The sequence below is a fragment of the Chelonia mydas genome, chromosome 12, assembly GCF_015237465.2.
Source record: "Chelonia mydas isolate rCheMyd1 chromosome 12, rCheMyd1.pri.v2, whole genome shotgun sequence".
Taxonomy (NCBI): domain Eukaryota; kingdom Metazoa; phylum Chordata; order Testudines; family Cheloniidae; genus Chelonia; species Chelonia mydas.
The window spans coordinates 8,340,934-8,364,783 of record NC_051252.2 but is presented as its reverse complement, the minus strand read 5'-3'; the positions used below and the strand labels follow the sequence as shown (position 1 = coordinate 8,364,783).

General features: G+C 43.4%; 1 protein-coding gene and 1 long non-coding RNA gene across 4 annotated transcripts in view; both read left to right on the top strand.

Annotated features, from left to right (window-relative positions):
- The window catches only part of GNAO1 (G protein subunit alpha o1), a 298,793-nt gene that overhangs the window by 16,604 nt on the left and 258,339 nt on the right, over positions 1-23,850 (top strand). The gene's annotated exons all lie outside the window — the stretch shown is intronic.
- Positions 469-10,022, top strand: LOC122462599. Its single transcript, XR_006285276.1, has 3 exons — positions 469-479; positions 764-767; positions 9,888-10,022. It is a non-coding gene; the product is annotated as an uncharacterized LOC122462599 (long non-coding RNA).

Genomic DNA, 23,850 nt, shown 5'->3' with positions numbered 1-23,850 from the left:
TACAGCGCTGCAGCGGTACATCCGAACCGATACAGCTATGCCGCTGCAGCGTGCCTGGTGAAAATGCTCTATGCCGACGGGAGAGAGCTCTTCCCTTGGATAAAAAACCCACCTCTGCAAGCGGCATAAGCTACGTGAGCAGGAGCTCTCCCGCTGACAGCGTTGGGCCAATGAGCGCTTATGTTGGTGTTAAGTATGTCGCTCGGGGGGTGGAATATTCACACCCTTGAGCAACGTAAGTTTTGCCGACCTAGGCTGCAGTGGAGACATAGCCTAACTGCACAAACACTTGCACTGAAAACCACAGGACTACTTGTGAAGTAAAGGGGGAAGAACTGTGCCCTTTAATATTACAGTTAAGTGAAGCTGTGAGTAGATATAGAGTGCCAGTCATCTGAGTATCTAGATGAGATTCATTTAGTGGGTGAAAGGTACCAGAATAGTATTTCTGAAGAGTGAAAGCAAGAGAGGTAAAGATAGTGCAACTTCCCCCAAATCGGCCCACTTCGTGTACCTCAGCTTGACACTGACAGGCTCTGTCTAAGGATTGGAGTCTCTGTGCCCATTCAGTCCTTTCGTGTGTCTGCCAGAATAGATGCCAATTGTGATGGTGGCCACCAAACAGTCTTTACATGGTGATGACTTTTGGCCGCTGTTGACCCAAGTTGGAGCCAAACTCATAACTTTGAAGTAGCCCATTTCTTTTCCCTGGAGTTATCCAGTGCTAGATTCTTACAGATTGGGAAAAGCCTCTAGTGGGGAGTTAGGTGCTTTTGAAAATCCCACTAGATGCCTATCTGTATCGAGGCACCTAAATACCTTTAAAAATCTGGGCCCCAGTGCCTCATATTACCTGCTGTAAAAGAAATGCAAATTCTTCCACTGGCAACAAATTCCAATATTGAGTAAACAAGTTTGCTGTGACCCATAGTGCCCTGGAGAAGAAAGTTCCTTGGAAGTATTTGTCGTTGTTGTTGTTTCTTTTAATTAGATCAGCTCTTCTGCTAGTGGAGGTCAAATCCATTTTGGCTAGGCTATTTCGATTACATTTACATTTTTAATGCACAGCTAAATTTCACTTTACGCTAGAATGATCGCGTCCGTCCCGTCACAGGCAGTAGATGGGTTGGGCTTTGGAGGCATCTCTCTCCCAATTTCCCTCCCCTCTGCACACAGTCTTTATCATTTATTGAGTGTGCTTTATCCAGTTGGCTCCCAAGTGCCAAACTGTAGCCAAAACTTTCAAAGCAGCCATTGATGGGCATCTTAGATGCACTTAGGAAAGTCAGGCCACTTACTTAAGTGACTAAATAGAGATGTAGGTACCTAACTTGTGGCATCTACAATATTTGAAATTTTGAGGCTATAACTGTAGAAATCACTTTTCAAGCAGTAGAAGTGCAGCCAGCTCTGGGGTGAAGCATAGCAACTGGTTAACCACACCCCGTGGTACGACAGCAAATTTAAGAGAGAAACTGAATAATACCCTTTCCCATTGAAATTACAGGGGGCATTTCAGGCTGGCAACATGTATTTTTCTACTGTGGAATTTGGTCAGGACTCTGGTGCTTCCGCCCTTTCTCTTGCAAAAATTACATTGAATCTTACAGGTAGTCTAACATACCCAACCTTCAGGGCTAATCTGAAAGGTAGCACCTCTAGCAACAGTGTTGCCTCACCTTATGCTGGGGCCTGGGTTCAGTTCTGACTTAGAAGGGAGAGTGCCACTTACAGAATCCCCATTTTCCCTTCCTGGAGGTCCGTCATCCAAGTATTGACCCAGCCGAGTTTATAAGAACGTCCCAGATCACAGCTTGAAGTAAAAAGCTTTTGTGGTCTTATTGGAAGTCAGCCAAGCTGGAAAGTCCATTCTTGTAAGAGGTGTTTGTCATGTTCTTATGTACACACCCTCCTGGGTGTGGCGTTCAGTCCTATCCAGTGGCACCAAGACCAAGAGAGAGTTAAATGAGTCTGCTCTACAGCCTTAGTGAAGACTTTTAACTCTTTTAAGACTTTTAAGTTGGCTTTTAACTCATGCGGTAGGAGCTCATGCACTAAGCTCCGGAGGTCCCCGGTTCAATCCTGCCTGCCGACATCCGGGGTCTGTCGGTGTTACACTTACATATGCGTCTAATGTTCAAAGAGAAGAGAGTTTGCTCTGAGTTCTCAGTGCAGGCCTATTGTCCTCAAAGGTTGATGGCTGTTTCTTCATGTCGTGATAAACTATCAATTTGTAAGCAGGGCTTACATCTCCTCCCAAAGAACGACCTGCTTTTCCAAACGAGCCAGGTAAAAGTTGCTACTTGTTACCAGCTTAGGAAAATAGGAAGGACAAGAATCTTTTGGAAGCGTTGTTTTTATTCTGCTTTCTGAAGCAACAGGTACCTATTGCTGTCTTATCGTTTTCAAGGGGATTTGAAATTTCACCTACTCTTTTTCCAGCCCTGGAAACCTATGGCAATGTATTATTTTGTTTAAACCCTGGAATTACACTAATAATTTTAAAGTAGCAATGCAAGATCTTACACGCCACAAAGCTGCCCAGCAGTAATGGGGCATCAGTGAGATTATTAGTGTCCCTGCTAGAGGAGCCGCCAGAAACAAACTTGTAGCCATAAGTATAGCTGGATTTGTCCGTATTTTATTACAAATCTGAAAGTGCTGGAAAGAGGAACCCTGTGACTCTTTAAGCGAATCGCGAGGGCCACCCCTGGAGAGTTGCTCACCTGTAGCGGAGAACACTGTAGTGGACAAGCGAGGGCAGCAAAATGAGACTTGGCGTTAAGAGAGGGTACGAGATGCATGTGACACCAGTAAACTGTAATGAGGCATGCGTGATGGGGTAGCGGGCCCGTTCAATGAAACTGGGAGCAGTTGGGCCAGTTAAGAGGGCGGGACAGCACCTGGGGAGCTCTGAGGAGTCTGGGAAGATTCAGTGTGTCAGAGCAGGCTGAGGTAGCCCTGGTCTACGCTCGAAAATTAGGTCGGTTTGTCTGTATTTGGAGAAAATCTACACCCCCTGAGCAGCGTTGTTAAGCTGACCTAAGTCCTCATGTAAACAGCGCTAGGTTGACGGAAGAATTCTTCCATTGACCTCGCTACCGCCTCTCAGGGAGGTGGATTGCCGACGCCAATGGGAGAACTGCTCCCTTCAGCGTACACAGGGTCTACGCTGACGCGCTGCAGTGGCTTTGGCATTTTCAGTGTAGTCAAGCCCTTAGTCAGGCGACAGAGCAGGAGATAGGAGCTGCCAGACAGAAGGTGGTTCCTGGGAGAGGCCTGAAGGCAGCAGAGCAGCAAGGGGTTTGCTGATGGGCATCCCTGAGCCAGAGCCAGAGGGCTGAAGGCAGGAGGAGCAGCAGCAGTAGAGGGAGATGCCTGACAGCTCTGACCCGGAGCCAACGGACAGAGAAGACTGGAAAGAAGGGGGAGCAGCAAAGGGGCTTTCCTGCTGGTGTCTCCTTGCAGGAGAACTGGGCTCCAGAGGAACCATGAGAGGCTCCCACTGGGAAGAGGAGGGGTTGCACCCCAGAGGGCTCGGGGGGCTGTCCTGGTAGAGGGACAGAGGAGGACTGACAGAGTCTGGGTCTGGTGCAGGACACCAAAATGTGGTATGTATTATGTAGGCAGCCAGGAGGATATGTGATTTGAGGGACGACTTGCTCTGGGGTGAAATGGACTACCCTCTGGGACTTTTGCGCTGTTTGGTTAATAAATTATGTTGGATTTGAGTACATACTCCCATGAAGTTCCTGGGGACTCAAAAGGGACACTGAGGTGAGGGGCCACTTGCACGGCTGCCTTGAAGCTGCTTGTTTCCAGTATGACACTCAGGAGTACCGGTAAGAGACTGGTCTTCATTTCCTGGTCCTGATCACCTGACAGAGGTCAGGATTTCAAACCGTTTATACTGCTACCACTTGGCCGGATCATTGTCCATGGACTGCAGTGGCTACTGTTACGCAAATATTAAGCATGATGGAATGCACTTCTGTATTCACCCCTTACACACTAGTGTAATAATCTTTGTACATAATATGCCTGGTGAGATGTCATTTGAAAACTAATAACTCCCTGGTCAATAATATCACGATGAAATGTGTGTAGCAACATTATATGTAAAGTCAGAAATATATGCTGAAATTAGGTCTGAAATGTGTTTACCAGACAAGTTTGGAGCAAACCAGTTGCTCAAAGGATGAGCTGACGCCTCTAGCTGGGTGTCATCAACCTGTCAAGTGGCCACTCTTTGGTAAGGAAGGGGAGTAGGAACAACAGATCTGTATCTTAGCCAACAACAGCATGAAATCTCTTTCACCATGAGCCTCCATGACTCCAGTCTCACAGCAGGAATGAACTTTATCGAGGGATAACCCACATGAAATTGCATTTCAAAAGGAAGACTGGACTATAAAGTGAGGGGCAAACACACCCCAAGGTATCTCTCCCTATCTCTCTCTCTCTCTCTCTCTTTCACCTAAGACAAAAGAAACAGCCTTTGGTGTTTGGGAGCAGATCTTGGCCGGAGAATTTGGTCAGCAATATTACTGGGAACAAGTGGGAAGGGATTTCACCTTGAACCAAGTCGAGTTTAAGTTTTAATACTAGGAAGCGTTATATCTTTAGTTCTCCTGTAGCCGTTTCTGACTTTAATGCCTGATACGTGTACTGACTTAACCTCTCTTTTTGTAGTTAAATGCACTTGTTTTATTCTTTAATCAAAACTAATCCAATGTTTTTGTTTAAACCGAATTGTGCAGGTAACTCCATTTAAAGTAGCAAACTATTGGATATTGATCCCCTTAGAGGGACAATGGACTTAAAATATCTTACCTGTCCAGGAGAGGGCTGGACCGTGCAGAATACACATTTTGGGGGGAAATTTGGGACTGGGAGTGTGGTGGGACCACCCTGTGAGTGGTGACCAAGGCTGGTGGAAGCCAGAGTGTGACTGGAATGTGTTGGCAGGCTGCAGCTATACACAGCCACTCAGGGTGTGATGTCCATGCTGTTTGCCTGTTTGTGAGTGGCCCAGGCTGGGAGTCACAGCAGCAAAGCTCTGTGAGGCCGCAGGTTGCAAGGCAAGTGGTGATGCAGCCCCTCATCGGTCTGGATTGCACCCCAGAATGTCATACAAGGACACAGTTATTTTAAAGGCAGGCATCCTTCTTCTTTGTTATACAGTAAACTAAAGGAACACTGCAGAAGAGCCAGCAAGTATATCTGGAAATTGGGAAAGCTGCCATAAAGAGCGGACATGACAAGCTGCAACCATTGCATGGGACAGAACTGGGTGACAACGTGGGGCATTGCAGGAAACCTTGGCCTAAACAGGAGACAGTATGAGGCTATATTGGCAGAAGAGCAGTAGACATTCTTGCTGCAATAAAGCCAGCATCCATTGCTTCACATCGGACCCGAGTCTCCTCTCATGTCGGTTTCACACCAGTGTAATTCCATCGACTTCGGTATAGTTACTTTTGATTTGCACCCAAGGAAGAGGAGAATCAGGCGTGTTGTATTAATTTAATTGACTGTTAATTTCACTCCTAAGAAGGGAGGATGGAAGTAAAGAGCATGACAGAGAAGTTTGGGCATTTACCAACCAAAAAGAGGGGAAACCACTAGAGTAGTGGGGAGCATCTTGAAAAGCATAAAACAGGAGCTTGAGAAAGACACTTTCATGTTTGAAATAGGAGCCAAAGGAGGTAGTAGTAGAGAATTCAGCTTTCCGATAATAAAAAGGGTTTTATAAAGACTTGATAATGTTTTCCTAAATGCCCATCCAGAGCACTGTTGCAGATAACAGAGAGACACTTTTGACATGAAGGTGTGGTGCGAAAGTGTACTGCTGTCTTGATGTTGAAGCCTTTATGTGAGATTTGTTAAAAGCAAGCAAATCAGAGCGATAAAAGCATTTACTGAGGATAGAGACTGGCAGGAGAAATGGAAAGCCAGCCAGCCAGCCAAAGGGTGAAAGTGCTGGAATAGTGTGTCCAGTACTGGTGTCCACAATTCAGGAAGAATGTTGATAAAATTGGAGAGGGTTCAGAGAAAAACTACAGGAATGATTAAAGCCACACCTGATAAATGTCAGTGTGCCATGGACACTTGGTGGAAGTTAGACCATCTTCATTCATGCAAATCACGGCCGAATAGTTAATGTTCAGTGCAGGAAATGCTTCCAGATAGTGACACTGAATGAACAAAATGGATAAGGATGACCCCAAGTGTCTGTCTGTTCACTGATATTGGTTTAAATTGGGTGTAAACTGGTGTAAACTGAAGTCAGTAGAGTTATTCTAGTGTAAAAGGTGTTAAGTGGGATCAAAATGAAGCCCTAAATTTTCAGTGGACATAGCTCTTGTTTACTGGAAATTGCAACAGTGGGAGAAACAATGAACTGCCGCAAAACTTGAACTGCTGCTATTGATGTATCAGAAGACTATGTGTATATAGCTTAGATGGATCTTTGTTAAGGATACTGTCCACTTTCTGTTATTGTATAGTCAGGCTGTTAAATTAGTATAAGGGTGAGAGTTTTACCGTTGATTTCAATGGGACCATAGTTAGGCCAATGCTCAGCACCTTTAAAAAAACACTCTAAAAATACTGGCAAATAATAGTCCTAGAAGTCCATGTCTTGAGCCTAAGATTCCTTGTCCTAGGGCAGTGGTTCTCAAACTTTTGTACTGGTGACCCCTTTCACATAGCAAGCCTCTGAGTGCGACCCCCCCCCCCCCCCGCCTTATAAATTAAAACACTTTAAAATATATTTAACACCATTATACATGCTGGAGGAAAAGCAGCGTTGGGGGTGGAGGCTGACAGCTCGCAACCCCCCTCCCCCCATGTAATAACCTCACGACCCCCTGAGGGGTCCCGACCCCCAGTTTGAGAACCTCTGCCCTAGGGTGAATTCTATTGAATAGCGAGTTCCTGAAAAACAAGACTTTCCTTCTTGCAGGACTGGAAACTTCACTTTGATTAGCCTTTGAAATACCACTTCAATCTGATTAGCCTAAGTGGATAAACACTGAGGGTGGGCGGCCAGAAGTACTCTCTAAGCATGGACAAACCATAAGTTTAATGAGTGTAAGAATAGAAAACCTCACCTAAAATCAGATCTTTTATCCAATGGGGGATGGAAGTAAAGAGCATGACAGAGAGGTTTGGGCATTTACCATTGGCCTGGAGCAGCGAACCGTGGCCTGTGGGAACCGCGATCGGCCGCACCTGCGGATGTGGCAGGTAAACAAACTGGTCTGGCCCGCCGGGGCTTTCCCTGAACAAGCGGAGGACCGGCTTTGAGAACCACTGCCCTATTGTATATTCTTCAGTGCTTTATCCAGTCTAGTTTTAAATGACCAACAAATAAGCTTTCACCACTATTCCACACTCATCGCTGTGGCTGTAGTATTTGAGCATCTAATAGATCTCACCACTAGAGAATTTTTCCTGAAATTCAGCCTACATTTTCCTCTGTTTAATTTCATCTAATTTCTTCCTAATTATTGTCCAGTGCACACAACCCTAAACAACATTTGAGGCTGGAATGGAAATATAAGGTGGTAAAGCCCCTAACAGCATCTTTCCTGTCCAGCGTCCTGCGATAAGGTTCAGGGGTGAAATCCTGACTCCAGGGAAGTCAATGAGAACTTTATCTTTGCTATGTTGAAGATCTGTGATGAAGGAGAGCTGTGCTCAGAAATGCAGTGGAGAATTGTGCAAAGCCCTGTGGAATCCCCAGAATGATAGGAATTGGGCGCAGAGCGCTATACCACTTTGGCATTGGGGGATAGGGAGAGAAACGTCTTGCTCGCTGTGTCTCAGAGCACGGTCAGTAAGTTAGTGACAAACTGCTTCAAAGCACGCAATCTCTTAGCTGAAAGCATAGCATGGAAACAGACATTACGATAATTTCTCATACCATGGAATGGGGAAACCAGATAGGTAAGGAGCTTAGACTAATGGGTGAGGGAAGGGACAGTTACTTTGGGCCAATGTCACCGATGAGTCTAAGTGAATCCATGATGGTGTAATTTGTGTTGTAATGGAATTACCTAGCTGGTATGGGGGGGTCTCGGAAAGTGACTCTGAGAGGAAGCTGAGGTGTGTGCTTCCTGTTCTGGGGAGAAAGCAAAACACTTGTGTCGGCAATGCCAGGAGCAGGAGGGGAGGGGAGCTGCCTCTGTAGCCTCCTCCGGTTATAAATAGGTATAGCTCTATTGCTAAATTGAGCTTGTTCCAGTGTCGTTGTTCCTGGTACTCAGCATGGCTGTGCTAAAATGCCAATAAGGAGACCATGAGGTCACATAGCAACACCTTGTCCCATCTCCTTAGCCTGTAAGTTACATGGCATTTTTGACTCCCCTTGACTTACACCCTTTAGCCAATGCATAATTTGCATCCCTACAGGCATCGCTTCTGAACAGAGTCCTCTGAATCTTGGCACGTGAGCCAGATTCAGAGAGAGCTTTTCTGTTAATAAAGAAACTGGTCTTTTCAAGTAGAAGGCTTCAAGCCTCACAGAACAATCACTGGTGTCATTCAACTGCTTGCTGGTTTTCTAAAAGTAGAAGATGCCCAAGAACGCCTAATTTCCGCAGCTGGTGCTGGCTGGAAACATTTGCATGGATGAGTGGAGGGCGGGAGGAGGAGGGGTGCAAATGGGCCTTGGAGGAAAAACAGTTGAGGAGATACACATGAAAATTCAATTAAACAGAAATCAAGGAAAATTCCAACCAGCACTGATGCCTCGCTTTAGGCAGCTGATGACTGCAGAGAGAGCTGAGAACGTAGAATCATAGAATCCTAGGACTGGAAGGGATTTCAAGAGGTCTTCTAGTCCAGTCCCCTGCACTCAAGGCAGGAGTAAGTATTATCCAGCATCTGTGAGCTGCATGTTCATCTCCAAATCTAACACATGAAGAGGGCAGCACTGGCACGCACATACACACAGAAAGCCTCCCTGTAGGACCTAGATGCTCACGCAGATAAAAATCTTTAAAGGACTCCAAGGTAAGTTGTCTGATTTGCATCTGCAGCATGTGCTGTCTGTGGCCGAGTCAGCAGCTTGCTCCATGTAGAAGGTGTTTGTTTTTTCCCTTATTAAATGCATATACTGTCCTTTTCATTTAATATGTGTGTCTTGGAAAACACAATGAAGGCAATTCTACACTGCACTTCACCCGGAGTAGTCATTTACAACCACTGCAAAGAGAATGCTGAGTGGGTGTGCTAAGAATGGTAATGTTTTACACTCACTTTACATTGGTGGAGAAGGTGCAGGGTCAATAACTGATCTGGAAAACAAAGGGCATTTAGTTTGGTGTCTGCTTTAGCTTGCATATGATTGCTTTTAGTTCCTGTTCTGCAGGAGGAGTTTGCAGATATTCAGTGCAACACCATTGTAACAGAAGAGTTAAACGGTTGTATTCCATCAGGATAAGCTCTCAGTACCTCAGGAAATGGTTGGCATGATTTTGTTCTGATTTCATTTCGCTTTTTGCTAGCTGTTTGGGAGACTCATTCAACACATGTTCTTCCCAACTTTTTTTATACAGGTGATTTGCTTTTATTGGGATATGGTCATATGTATACTTAAAAGACTGTTAATTGGGGGATGGAGGATACTCTTGCGGTTAAGGCAGCTAGGACTGGGAGAAAACATTTACCTACCTTACATGGAGCTCTGAGGCTGTGTAACAATGCACTTTGAGAACCTGATATTGCTGGGTGGTGTGCTCTGTGGAGGCTTGATCTGAGCTCAGTGAAGTTAGTAGGCTTCCATTGCTTTCAGTGGGCTTTTGGTCAGGCCCTAAGTGCAAAGTATTGTTACTATTGGGCAGCCCAAAAACAGACTGCTAACTGCAATTAGCACATAGGGCTATCAATTAAGCGCAGTTAACTCACGCGATTAACTCAACAAAATTAATCGCGATTAATCGCAGTTTTAATCGCACTGTTAAACACTAGAATACCAACTGAAATTTATTAACTATTTTGGATGTTTTTCTACATTTTCAAATATATTGAATTTAGTTACAACACAGAATACAAAGTATACAGTATTCACTTTATATTATTTTTATTACAAATATTTGCACTGTATAAATGATAAAAGAAATAATATTTTTCAATTCACCTCATACAAGTACTGTAGTGCAATCTCTTTATCGTGAAAGCGCAAGGTACAAATGTAGATTTTTTTTGTTACATAACTGCAGTCAAAAACAAAACAATGCAAAACTTTAGCGCCTACAAGTCCACTCAGTCCTACTTCTTGTTTGGCCAATCGTGAAGACAAACAAGTTTGTTTACATTTATGGGAGATAATGCTGCCCCCTTCTTATTTACAATGTCACCTGAAAGTGAGAACAGACGTTCGCATGGCACATTTGTAGCCGGCATTGCAAGGTATTTATGTGCCAGATATGCTAAACATTCATATGCCCCTTCATGTTTTGGCCACCATTCCAGAGGACATGGTTCCATACCGATGATGCTTGTTAAAAAAAATAATGCGTTCATTCAATTTGTGACTGAACTCCTTGGGGGAGATTTGTATGTCTCCTGCTCTGTGTTTTACCCGCATTCTGCCATATATTTCATGTTATAGCAGTCTCGATGATGACCCAGCATGCTGTTCATTTTAAGAACATTTTCACTGCAGATTTGACAAAATGCAAAGAAGGTACCAATGTGAGATTTCGAAAAATAGCTACAGCACTCGCCCCAACATTTAAGAATCTGAAGTGCCTTCCAAAATCTGAGAGGGACAAGGTGTGGAACATGCTTTCAGAAGTCTTAAAAGAGCAACACTCCGATGCGCAGACTACAGAACCCGAACCACCAAAAAAGAAAATCAACCTTCTGTTGGTGGCATCTGACTCAGATGATAAAAATGAACATGCGTTGGTCTGCACTGCTTTGGATTGTTATAGAGCAGAACCTGTCATCAGCCTGGATGCATGTCCTCTGGAATGGTGGTTGAGGCATGAAGGGACATATGACTCTTTAGTGCATCTGACACATAAATACCTTGCAACACTGGCTACAACAGTTCCATGGGGACACCTGTTCTCACTTTCAGGTGACATTGTAAACAAGAAGCGGGCAGCATTATCTCCTACAAATGTAAACAAACTTGTTTGTCTGAGCGATTGACTGAACAAGAAGTAGGACTGAGTGGACTTGTAGGCTCTAAAATTTTACATTGTTTTATTTTTTAATGCAGTTATATTTTGTACATAATTCTACATTTGTAAGTTCAACTTTCATGATAAAGAGATTCCACTACAGTACTTGTATTAATTGAATTGAAAAATACCATTTCTTTAATTTTACAGTGCAAATATTTACAATAAAAATATAAAGTGAGCACTGTACACTTCGTGTTCTGTGTTATAATTGAAATCAATATATTTGAAAATGTGGAAAAATCCAAAAATATTTATATAAATAGTATTCTAGTATTGTTTAACAGCGCGATTAATGGCGATTAATTTTTTTAATCACTTGACAGCCCTATTAGCATGTTTAGTTAGGTGCTTTTTGGTGTACCTACAGGGTTGCTGTTCTGGGCAAAATCAAGAACTAACCATTTTCTCAAAGATGTGTAGGGATTTTGTAGCCGTGTCGGTCCCAGGATATTAGAGCGACAAATTGGGTGAGGTCATATCTTTTATTGGACCTGAAGAAGAGCTCTGTGTAAGTTCGTCTCTCTCACCAACAGAAGGTGGTCCAATAAAAGATATGAACTCACCTACCTTGTCTCTCTCATTTTCAAGGAGAGTCACTTGCATTTTGCAACCACTGCTTTAGAGGTTTTGTAAAAGGAACTCAGTGTTCTATCTCTTTAAATACAATTAAGAAAAAAATGGAACAAGAGGCTGCTGATTGGGACTGACTAACTAGAGCCTGTCGGAGCTTGGATCTGATGGTCTTCAGGACATATTGCAAAGGATCTTTGTTTTGCCAGGCATCGCTGTGGGGAAGGGAATTGGGTGTGGGGTTTAGTGTCAGTGGGCAGGTCCTTTATTGGCATTCAGTCAATGTGTACATGCTAACTGATTTATGATTAGTGCATTTTAAAAACCTAAATACATTAAATAACTAACTAGCCAAATCAGGAGTTGTATAGCAGCTGAGTTTTAAGTGAAGGGGATTTGGCTCATTCATTAAACTCCTTGTGTCTACTCCTGAAGTTACTGTATATTATTATCTTTATTATTATGAGAGCATTTTCTGTGATTTGCTCTTTAACGCTCCTGTAGCCTTTGTGGCTTCTCTTTACTTACATTAGCAGAAGAAATATCATTCCGCACAACACCACCGCAGGGTTGGTATGAGCCAGTGAAAGGAGACTGGTCGCATGCCAATATTGATATTGTTCCGCTAAGCAGAGCCTGTCATTCCCTGACACTAAACGGGCCTTTGCTAATGTGCAATTATTTTTTTTATTTTGTGGAACACATTGTTTTTTGGTGTCATCCCATTTGTTTTTGAAAATGAAAAGAATCAGCCCTTCATGGTGGGGATGGAGGGAGGGGGTGAATCAAGCTGTAGTATGGGGGATTTTGTTGACATCATTGGATTTTCATAAAGAGCTTTTGTTAGGTTCATCTTGACTTCAAGTCTGAGTCCCTTTGTCGCTGGTTAAGTTGAAGCTGGACTGTTCAGATAGTACTCCCCCCAACCCCGCCGCCTTCTAAAAAAATAATACAGGGATATATCACAAGGACTCATCTTTCCCAAGGCTTGAGATTTCATTTGTTTTATATCCTCAAAGAGTGTCAAAGACTGCTAATATTGTAATACTGGCCATCATGCCATCTGAAACTGAATTGCTCTGGTATGATGGTCCTGTGATCCGTTATGGACATTTGTCAGAATGTATTTTCACCCTGCAATACGATATGGTGTCATTGGAATCTTTTATCCAAAATTTCCTCCAGCTCCAACTTAGAGAGGTTAGAGGCCACCTTTCTCTGCAAAAAAAGGAAGCCAGCCCACAAAACTGAAATTTCTTCCACTTCAACTTCTGCAAAACTCTCATCGCCCAAATATAAATCCACATACTGATCTGGACAGAGAACATCCAGCCAGCAGCTCCCAGTCCTAGAACTGGCTACCCGCAGGCTGTAGAATAAATATGAAATCAAAGTATCAGCGTTATCTTAAGTTTGTTTAAGGAAATATGTACATGTTGTAAAGAAAGGCCCTAACTAGCAAGTAGAAGGAAGACCTTGAAAATAATGAGTTTTAAGGCCAGAAGGAATGAAGCAGGATGGACATCTGGTTCAAAGAATAACTAATGACATAAGGGGAAGTTTCTGAACAGAAGGCTTCTGACCGATAGGGGTGACTGCAGATGGTTTTAAATAAGACAAGGATAAGGAATATCTTAAAAGGAGCCAACATGGCTCTTTCCACCCCACATACCCGTATTATTTTAGAAGTAAAGCCTGAGATGCATTGGAAAAACTGTTGGTGAGCAAGAAGGATGGGAGGAAAGGCCTTGGGAAGAGAGGAGGTTGTAAATCTTGTCTGGATTAAGACTGGAAATAAGGGTGAACTGTCTCCAATTGGTTTTTAGTGGAAGTCAGTAACTGGCAATGACATCACTTGTTTGTTAAGGGGTATAATAAAAATTCTGAATGTGAGGGTTCCTTGTCAGATCCTACCTGATCATGCTGGAGCATGCCAGAATGAGACGGTTTTCGCTAGGTCCGGCCTATTTATGTAAGCATACCGATCACATGCTTAGGAATACTTTGTTACTGTATTGGGTGTAGTGACTGCTTATTGTAGGCTGTTAGGCATGTTTAGATCAATTATATAAAATACCATTTGGCCTTTGGACTAAAAAAAGGAATTACTGGTTAAATTAGTGCCTCCCATATTAATATTAATAATTCCTAATATTATTAATAATTCCAACACAGCCGGCTCTCTGGCTGCATGCAGAGCCTGTTTCAGGATCAGGGCCCATTCCGCAGCACAGCGAATCAGGAGGTGGATGCTAGGGGCATGTATGTGTAAGTCAAGTGCTTGAGACTAGAGCTTGACACGTGCAATATTTATGTGCAATCTTAGATTCAGATTTTGTCTCATCTGTGTGGCTGCTAGGGTAAGGGTTCAGAGGACCAGGTCTAGATAGGCCATTCTTCTGGTTTTGAACTGGACAATCCTCTTTTTGGGTGGTTTGTCCCCTGTCCAGTACTGAGACAAAACCGGATTTGGTTTTGAAGAGCATGCCACTCTGCCCCTACTGGCATGACCTCATATGCACCCTGTGTGCAAGGTCACAAGATGGGGAGGGGATCACACCGGGGGGGTGGATGCATGCCGTTCCTGGAATTACCAGAACATGCATTTCCAGAACAACGCACAAATAGCCACCCTCACCAGATACGAGGCTCTGTCAATGCTCACAAAGTGCTTGGAGCTCCTCAGGTGAAAAGTACTATTATAAATGTTTGTGTGTACACAGAAAGTATTCTTTTAACTAGTTTTCCCATTATGGCATTCGTCTTACTGGAGCTGCATTTGAAGTAAAGCAAAAAAGGGCAGAATACTTTGTTACATGAACCTAGGGAGGAAAAGGGTAAATGCCAAATATGTTTAAAGTGGAAGAGCTGCTGCAGACTTAAAATCAAGAGGTCTCTTAAAAAATTAAATGTAGCTTCCCCTTTTGACCTTCCACTCCCACTGCAAAACAGAAATGTATAGGTGTTCCATTTTCAGAGTGAGGAAATTTAGGATCTTTGGTTTTTTAAGGATGAAAAGGATCATGCCTTAGGTAGCTGGGAACCTATTATGAATACACACACAGTCTGATTATTAAATTAACGACGTTGCAGTTTTATTAATACTTATTTTAAGAGCAATCGTTTTGTATCAGACTTTCCATCTTTGTTGAATATTTCTTAGATTGTAAATTCTTTGGGGCAGAGACCATGTGTTTGTACAGCACTCAGCCCTGTGGAGTCTCTGTCCCAACTTGGGTTTTAATAGTTAATAATATATCCTGTTTTATCAGTGAGTTCCATGAAGCAAAGTGTCCTAGACCAGCCTACTCAAAGTCTGGTGTAAAATCAGAGATGGATTCTTTGGGAGCTGTCTCTAGTTTTGTTTATCCAAAATTTTGATCAGCCATTGGGAAGGGGATTTCCTTGGATATTAAAAATGCACTGTCATAATGATCCCACTGTTGAGAAGCCAGATGCAGTATAGCTACGCCATCAAAGCTTTGGAACAAAGGGTTGGTGCATTCTAGAAAAATGGAATTGGTTGATAAGGCTTCAGTAAAACCAAGAGGCACCCAGGGGAAGCATTTCCAAAGGTGCCATTTGACTACATGACAACACTGTTGTGATCAAATTTGCCTCTGTACGATAGGGTCCACACAATAGGTCTGAACTTCAGGATCATATAATATGATGCATGCTTTGGAGCCTTTTGTTTGGTTTGCTGCTCTCTGTGATAAAGTTTACTCAAAAATTTCTAGTTATTGTTGAAAAGTGCTATCTCTTTCTTGTTATTCTTGATGTTGAGAGAATGTCTAATTACACTCAGGGAGTGGGACTTGTCTTTTTTCTGGCTTGATAAACACTCTGTATAGAAATAGAACCATTCTGCTTATTTCCATTATTAATATTATTTGTGTATTAATCATTTCTTACTAACCTGTTTTCCACTATACACAGTCTGTATTTCCTAAAAGAAACCGGGGACAATATTATTCTTGATCCTAAACCTTTTGTCTTCTCTTTTGTGATAATCAATGTAACATTACAAGGGAACATTATTGATCGTAATGGGGAGTCATTGAAAAAGGAGTTGTTTTTTGTGTGAGATGACAGCAGAGAAGTATCAAATGTCTGATTCCTTGGTAGCAGTTTGTTGTTTGAACTAGAAAAAGCATTGACGACTTGCTACCTCAATTGTGTTCTGTTTGGGAGAGGTGGAAAATAGAGTTCGGCTGAGCCAGCTGGCACACCTGAGCTGACATTGGGGAATATCATAATTTGGCTGTTGATACAGGCCAGCAGGAAGTACCACTCCCTGGAGCAAATAGGAAGACAGGAAAGAGTGGGACTACAGGTGGGGTTTCTGAGAAACAATGCCTCCTGGGGCACTCCTTTCTTATGGTTGTGCCTGCCGCACAATCTAGCCATATGTAAGGGAAGTCACTGAATGGGAGAGTATTCTAAATGAAGATGTGGCGGGTACACTTATGGCCAGGCTGAAACTGCATGTCTCTTTTGTGGGCATGGTTTTGTTCGCAAAATAAATGTGTGCCCTAAATCCGAGCACCATTACGGGTTCAATTTTTGCACCATTGCTAAAGCAGTTATGGGCACAAATGCCCAGTTTGCACATGCAGTTCATGTCCAGGGAAATCCACCCTTTTGCATGCTCTTTTTTAAAAATTATTATTGTTGTTGTTATTAACCAGAATCTTTGACACCACCACAAGACATCTGTTGTCAGCAGAGCAATTTCGGTAGTCAGTACATTACACCAATACCAAGTGAATTGATATTTAAAACAATGGTCTCACTTGCAGAAGACTGACCATGGAGTAAGCCCTGGTGCTCATGTTACCTTTAATATCAGCTTGAATATTAAATTCAAATCTATCCCACATCAGTAGTAACTGACCGTTACCATCTCTTGGTGTTCATTGGTTTGTGTGAAATGCTCACTCACTAACTTGGATGGGAGGACTCAGGTGTGCTGCAAGCATTGGCTTTGATGCTTCAGTAGGTGAACCCTTTCCCTTTGGTTCGGTCCTGAGCTAATGCCCTGGCACGACGTTTGGGGGCACAGTGCTCCTGAAGGAAACACAGCAAGAGCCAGTCTGAAAACCCGAGGTCCTGACCACTTGTGGTCATTAAAGATCCCATGGCGCTTTGGGTCAAAGCAAAGTGGGATAAGCCCAATGTCCTATCTTCTTGTTCATGGTGCCCAGGGCTGTAGCATCTGAGTGCCTCCCCAATGAGTGGAGTTTTGTATGTGACGAAGTTAGTTGTCTTGCTTATCTCTTGTAGGAGTGAGGCCCGAGCTGTTGTGAAGATTCTTTTTCCCCATAGTCCTGAGCTTGCCTTCGCTGGCTGAGTGTTTTATCGTTCCAGTGCAATGCAGCTCATTGCTGGGAGGTCATGGGAGGTCATGGCTGCAGAGGAAGGGGGACTTCTCAGGTAGCTGGGGTGAATCCCAGGAGGGTTTTGAATATCAGGACAGAGCTTGAAATGGACTCTCTATTCCACAGGAAAACCAGTGAAGAGAGCTGTTCACCTTTTTTATTACTGATGACATGTAGTACATAGCACATAGAAACTCCAGTTGTGGTCCAGGTCCCCAGTGTGCTAGGCACTGTATAAACATAGAACAAAAAGATGATCCCTGCCTCATAGAGTTTACACCCTGTCTGATTCTCCACTTCCTGACGTAAACCTTAAACAAAGAACGCTTATGTGGTGCCAATTGGCCAGGATTCCAGAGCACTTTACAAACAACTAACCCTCTAATTACTCCTGTGAGCTAGGCAAATAGGGTGAATATTTGACAAATTCCCATTGAAACAGTATTTTTCACAAAAAGTGTGGAAACTTTTACATGAAAACTATTTTCTGTTTGTTAACCCGCTCCAGTAAATATTGCAGCGATACCGGCTTACAGATCTCCTACAGCAAGGCAGCTGACCAGCTGGAAATATAATCTAGAAATCCTGGTTCCTAGTCCCCTGTTCTAACCACTTCCTCATTTTCTCTGAAATCACGTCAGCTGCAAACCATGTATGCTATATAATAAAGATCAGTTGCTTTTTAATAGTGGGTGAGGCCTGCCATGTTCAACAGTTTAAGCCAAATTCAGAAGAGATAGAGAAGATGTTGTAAGTTACATGTCAGGTGTAAATTGGTCAGGCAATTGACGTAAGTGGGCGTAAATAGTGCAGTAGTGTAACTTGCAACACTCTGGCATTCCGTGGGTGTGTAAAATGAGTACAAACGAGCGTAACTTACATTGATGTGGTGTGGGGGTGGATGCAGAGATATAGGCTCCTAAATTCAGACTCGTAACTAAAGTTGCCTCATCCTAAAAAAAAGAAAAGGAAAAAAAAGATGGAAGTATGCTCCCTCGGTCAAGAAAGAAGTAGCCGTAATAGAAACAGAGGGGCCCAGTCTGAGGGTCTGGCCCAAGAAAAACTCTAATTGCTAGAGGTAAAGTGATGTTTCTCATTTTTTTCTAAATGTGCCCTTTGAGTCATACTTCCTCTCTATGCCTTCTCCCCAAGCCTAAATGCAGTAGCGGGGGATACCAGTTGTGATCCTCTCAATCGGTATTGGGAGGAATGTTAATACTGGGATAGATCATCAGAGGGAATAAACCTGCAAAATCATCCCCAAAGCTGGCTATGGAATTGAAATGTGCCACACTCCACTTCCACCATTAGGGTCCACTTTTCAGAGTCTGGGCTCCTTACTCAAAGAAAAATAAACTGTCCTCTTCTCGACTACTAATCCTTTAGCCCCACTGATCCTCACAAGAAGATACCCAACATCTTCTCTGCCCCCTCCTACCAAAGCACCAGTGAGCATTTCTCAAAGGAGACGCTCAGCATCCCATGTCTGAAGTGACTTTTCTCACACAACCTCGACAATCCACGCTCAGTTGTCTGTGTCCAGTGCCAATTCACATACACTGAAGTGGTGGGTAGGGGGAGTAGATAATCAGGGCATCACCCCTACAATGATCCTCAGCAGCACAATCCTCCAGATCAAATACTTGGCTCCGAGCCTTGGTTGCCATAGCTCATCCTCCAGTTGTTGGGTGGCAGCATAGCAGTGTGTAGTAAATGAGACAGGGAAGGAGAAATGCCTCATGCTTTCTACTGTCACCATTTAATAATAATCAACCCCCTGGCTCTTACAGGACACGTTTCATCAGCAGAGCTCCAGCTGTTTAACAAAGGAGATTAGTATCATTACCCTGACTTGACAGGCGGAGAAACTGAGATGCAGAGAATGGAATAACGTGCCCAAAGTCACTCAGCACCTGGAACCCAAGTCTCCTGAGTTACAATCCAGTGCTCCACTGCCTCTTACTACTTACCATGCTATGCCATTGCCATCAAGCATCGCCCACACGTTCCCCATCTCCCGAAGACAAGAATTCCCCAGGGCATATGGATGGAAAGGCTCATTTCCACACCAGGATTTTGGAAAAAGGGCCAAATATTTCATTGGCGCGATAGTCCATTGTAGAAGATGTTGGGTTCAAAAGGCTCCTAACACATGCTAAACCATGCTATTCTTCCCCACCTAGAATGTCTGTAACCTGCTCATCAAAGTCAGACATGCTCTTGTTCAGATAAAGGATGCCGTCAAACGTTTTACCACTGACACATGAATGCCCAGCCAAATCACTATCTTTTCACCAGAGCACACTGGTTTAGCTGCGATGGGGTTATTTTTAATATTGGGCATGGATCTGATGGCACCACCACTAGGAATAAGCAGAGGCCCCATACACGTAGACATCTCTATTGCTCAAACATCAGCACAGTGATAGGCGAGATTTTTCTTGAACATACATCAGTACTCAGGGTAGCACGGGCAGATCCATAATGGGGATGTGTTTGTCTTGTGGCTCAGACCCATCTGGAGTTTCATGGCATTGTAGCCCCACTGGTCACTGACTCAGCTTTGAACATTCAAAACCAGCTGTAGTGTCTGGTAAATGTTTGGGGGTCACTTCACATGGTCTCACACGTGGCTTCTTCACTGCACACAATGAGCACTGCAGTGTCTTTTGAAAGCACTCGCATCTGTTGCCTTAATTTGATCAGATGTGGTTTTCAAGGCAGTGAGCAACAGGTGAAAGCTTAGTTAGTTATGAGGCATGAACCCATTTAAATCACAACAAAAACTTGCCCAAATCCAGGAGGACAGAGGCCTTCCATTTCAATAGCTGACTCAAAATTACAAAGTAGATGGAGTTACACCTGCTATTCATTGATTGTATTAATAATCAGAAAGTAGTGGTCATGGAATAAATTATGTACAATAACATCCGGGGGGAGGCATGTGCAGTCATTGCTGATGCTGAATAGAAGTCTGCTCCTGCTCTGGTCAGATCCAATCTTCTCATCTTCACTCTTTGTGCTGTTTCAAAAAGTTACTTTTAATGTAAATCTAAAGTTGAATCTAAATAGACCAACAAGGTTAGAATAAACTCCCCTGAGCATCTAGTAAGGATCAACATTTTGTTTAATCAAAATGAATGAAACTTTTGAACTGTTAAGAGTTTACCTACCTTCTGTGGTCCCTCCTTTCCTCTCCCCCAGTAGTTTAGAGGATTCCAGGAGAGGTTTAAGAGAGAACCAGCAGGATTCAGTTATCCCAGAACCGAGTCATAAAATGGTGAAAGGTTTTCATTAAAAAAAAAAAATCCACTTTTATTGTGAAAAAAAATTGTTGGTATTTTGCTGAGGGACGGTTTAAGAGGTGGCAGTTTCCCTGACCTGTCCTATTGGCTGCTGCATAGTCCGGCATCTCCACAACACACAACAACACACAGCTCCCACTCCCAGTCCTGCCCCTGCACCAGGACTTATAAAGGAGTCCTCAAAAAGCAGCCTTATGTCTGTTGTGCACAATGCCTGGTTTGGGGGAATCCTCACCCAGCGGGAACCAGGGCTTTCAGGGTCGCCTGCTGACACTCTGAACCTTTTACCCAACACAAAGGGTCTAGGGAGAGGGGGTGAGGCTATCACGCCAGTCTTCCTCTATTATTTGCTGACACAAAGATACACACTTTACTTAAATCAAATACAACTGTACAGGAAACTTTGGGACACTTTAAAATAGTGCCTTAAGAAAGGGTGTTATTTGTTGGAGGTGATCTCCAGTAGATTAGCATACAAATATTCAGAGGTTCAGCTTTTGTTTAGACATTTCATCACCATAAAATTTAAATGTGCTTAGATTTGTATTCCTGATTATGGTATACAACTACTAATTTGCCAAAGCAGCAGAACTATTAACGCCCAAGGTCTTTTTTGCCTTTGTAGTTTAATGATGAAAATGTTGTATAATCTGATTTTTTAATCACAAAACCAAGGAGAAATGGGTGGAAAGAAAAACCTACAAGCTTATTAAGAATATTCTTTAATATTTTCTTTGATTAGGCAGTCACCTTGGCCTATATCTACCTCTTAATTCTTTAATGGCCTTACCCATTAGGAAATTACAAACATTGGCTCTGATCCAGCAAACGTTTTGGTACACACCCAGCCTTATTCACATACATAGGCTCACTGAACTCAATGGGGCGACTTATGTGAGTAAAATCATGCAAGTGCCTATGTTTACGAGATTGGTGTCAACATGCCTCCTATTCTCCTGTTTCCTTTTTGCTCAAAGGGTCCCCACCAAGGTACTCCATCCACCTTTGCTCTGGAACTAGTCCAGTCAGGGAGGTCTCACTCTCTGGAATACAAGGATGTATTTGTTTTCCCAAATTATCTTGAGCCAAATTCATCCCTCAGTTGCCTTCCGCCTGCCCCCATACGTGCAACTCCATTGAATACGATGCAGTGTTTGAACGTTCAGCCTCATCTGTAAATTTAGACCTTGATTCAGCAGAGCATTGATGCATACGCTTAACTTTAAGCTTGGGTCTATCCCTATCCAGCAAAACATTTAAGCAACTACGTGAGTCTTGAGGTGCTTATAGTTAAGTGCTTAGCTGAATCAAGGGCCTTATATTTCTTAATAACTGGCCCTTATGTCCCTGTGGAGTCCCACAGAAATGCAGATCCGTTTGTGAGACCAGACCTAAATAAAGAATGACACATGACATTCTGCTGTGACTTTATCACCCGTTGCCCATTATTTAATGTGCCAACACCATTCAGAGGAACACATGGGTCTGCATTTGAGAGTGACGGGCCATTCGTCTTGTTTATTTTTAGTCTGACAAATGCACGTCATCTTTTTGGTTAAGTTCACACAGTAAGCCTAGATCACCCAAGAAAATAAATATATCCAGAGGATGAGAGCGTGCGGATGGGGCCAATGCAAGAAGTAGGTCAGTTTCAGGCTATATCCATATTCTATCAATATTATAGTTATTTATTTTTACAGCACTCAGAAGTGGGCTGGATGCTTTACCATACAAGTAGAGAGGCATTTATAACTCCTGGATCTTCACAGAGGCACAAGACCTCTCTTTAACATACATCAGTACTCATGGGCGAGTATTCAAAAGATAGCACAGAGAGATCCAAATTGGGGATGTTCTCTTCTCTAGCCAAACTTTGTGGCTCGGGTCCATGATCCCACATGGACTGTGATGACATCGTAGCCTCTAGATTCCTCATCCATTTTATTTATCTGCCTCTCCCTGGTCTATCGGTTAGTTCAGACTCTAGGAAAAACAGGTAATGCCATCTGACAGGTACCGTTCCCTAATAAACCTTAGGCTCAGCAAGCCTGCCTTTGCCGGCTGCTCTAGGGCTACATTGTGCCTTCAGGCTCAGCCCAGAGTAAGGGGTGACGGTGTGGTTGCACTGCCCCACCTTGAGCAGTGGAAGGCATGGTGCCTCAGAGACACCACCCAGAGGCACAATTTCTTCTCCAAGACCCCGGTTGTACTAATGAGGAGTACTGTAAGATGCCCTTTTCAGGCTGCAGTCTATTCCCCCCAGCTAGCCAGCATGTTAGGGGAGAGCAGCCATTTTTTTCCCTGGAGGGAGCATCTGGGACTCAGCCTCCGCCCCCTTCCCGCAGTCTGCACTAAGATCCAGGTGGCCCTAACACACCTGCACAGAGGAAGGGGGTTACTCCATGCTAGGGAAGTCCCTACTCCCTAGGGCAGCCATGTTAGAGCTAGCCCAATGTAGCCCATACTTTGGAGGCTTTCTCTGTATAGTGACCCAAGTCCAGCTGTTGGAAGTGGAATTGAGACTTTATGAAAAGAAAATTCATCACCAAGAACCAAAATGAATGTAAACCATATTGCAAATGACAACAAAATGTACGGAAATGAAAGATGGTTGAAACTCAGACTGAGCAGCAGTACATTTCTTTGCTGCGAGGCTCATTTTGTTTTGATTATGTATTTTATATATATATAAAAAAGCACACAAAAACTACACTAACTGAACAGTATTAAGGCTGCAAAGTCAATTGGACTGCTAACATGCCCAAAGTTACACAGGAGACTTGGTCACAGTCTAAGTAACTTCATGGGAGAAAAGGCTAAGACTTAAAGGGCTCTCTGATCTCGTGGAGAAAGGCCATGGCACGAAGCAATGGCTGGAAATTACAGCAGGCAAATCCAGATTAGAAATAAAACACGTCGTCTTAACAGGGAGTGCAATGCATCGCTGGAACAAACTGCCAAGGGAGGTTGTGGATTCTCCATATCTGGATGTCTTCAGCTCAAGAATGAATGTCTTTCTGAAAGAAGCTTTAGCTAAACACAAGGTGTTGGGCTCAATACAGGGATAACTGGGTAAACTTCTCTGGCCTGTGTTACACAGGAATGTAGACTAGATGATCTAATGGTTCCATCTGACCTTAAGATCTATGAATCTATGGCAAAAAAGTAAGTAAGCTCCTTGCTGAATCGTGGTCCGTAGGTCATTATTCATTGAAAGCCTTTCAGAACTTCTGTACTGATATAAAAACAGAAGCTATGGAAATGGTACGTGGCCTGCTTTGCAGAGGTGCTTAGCACCTGGCAGCTCCCAAGGACCCACAGCAGATTAGAAGTCAGGTTCAGGAGCTGTGGGTAGTGAGTACTGTTGGAAATCAAGCCCATAATCTTTTC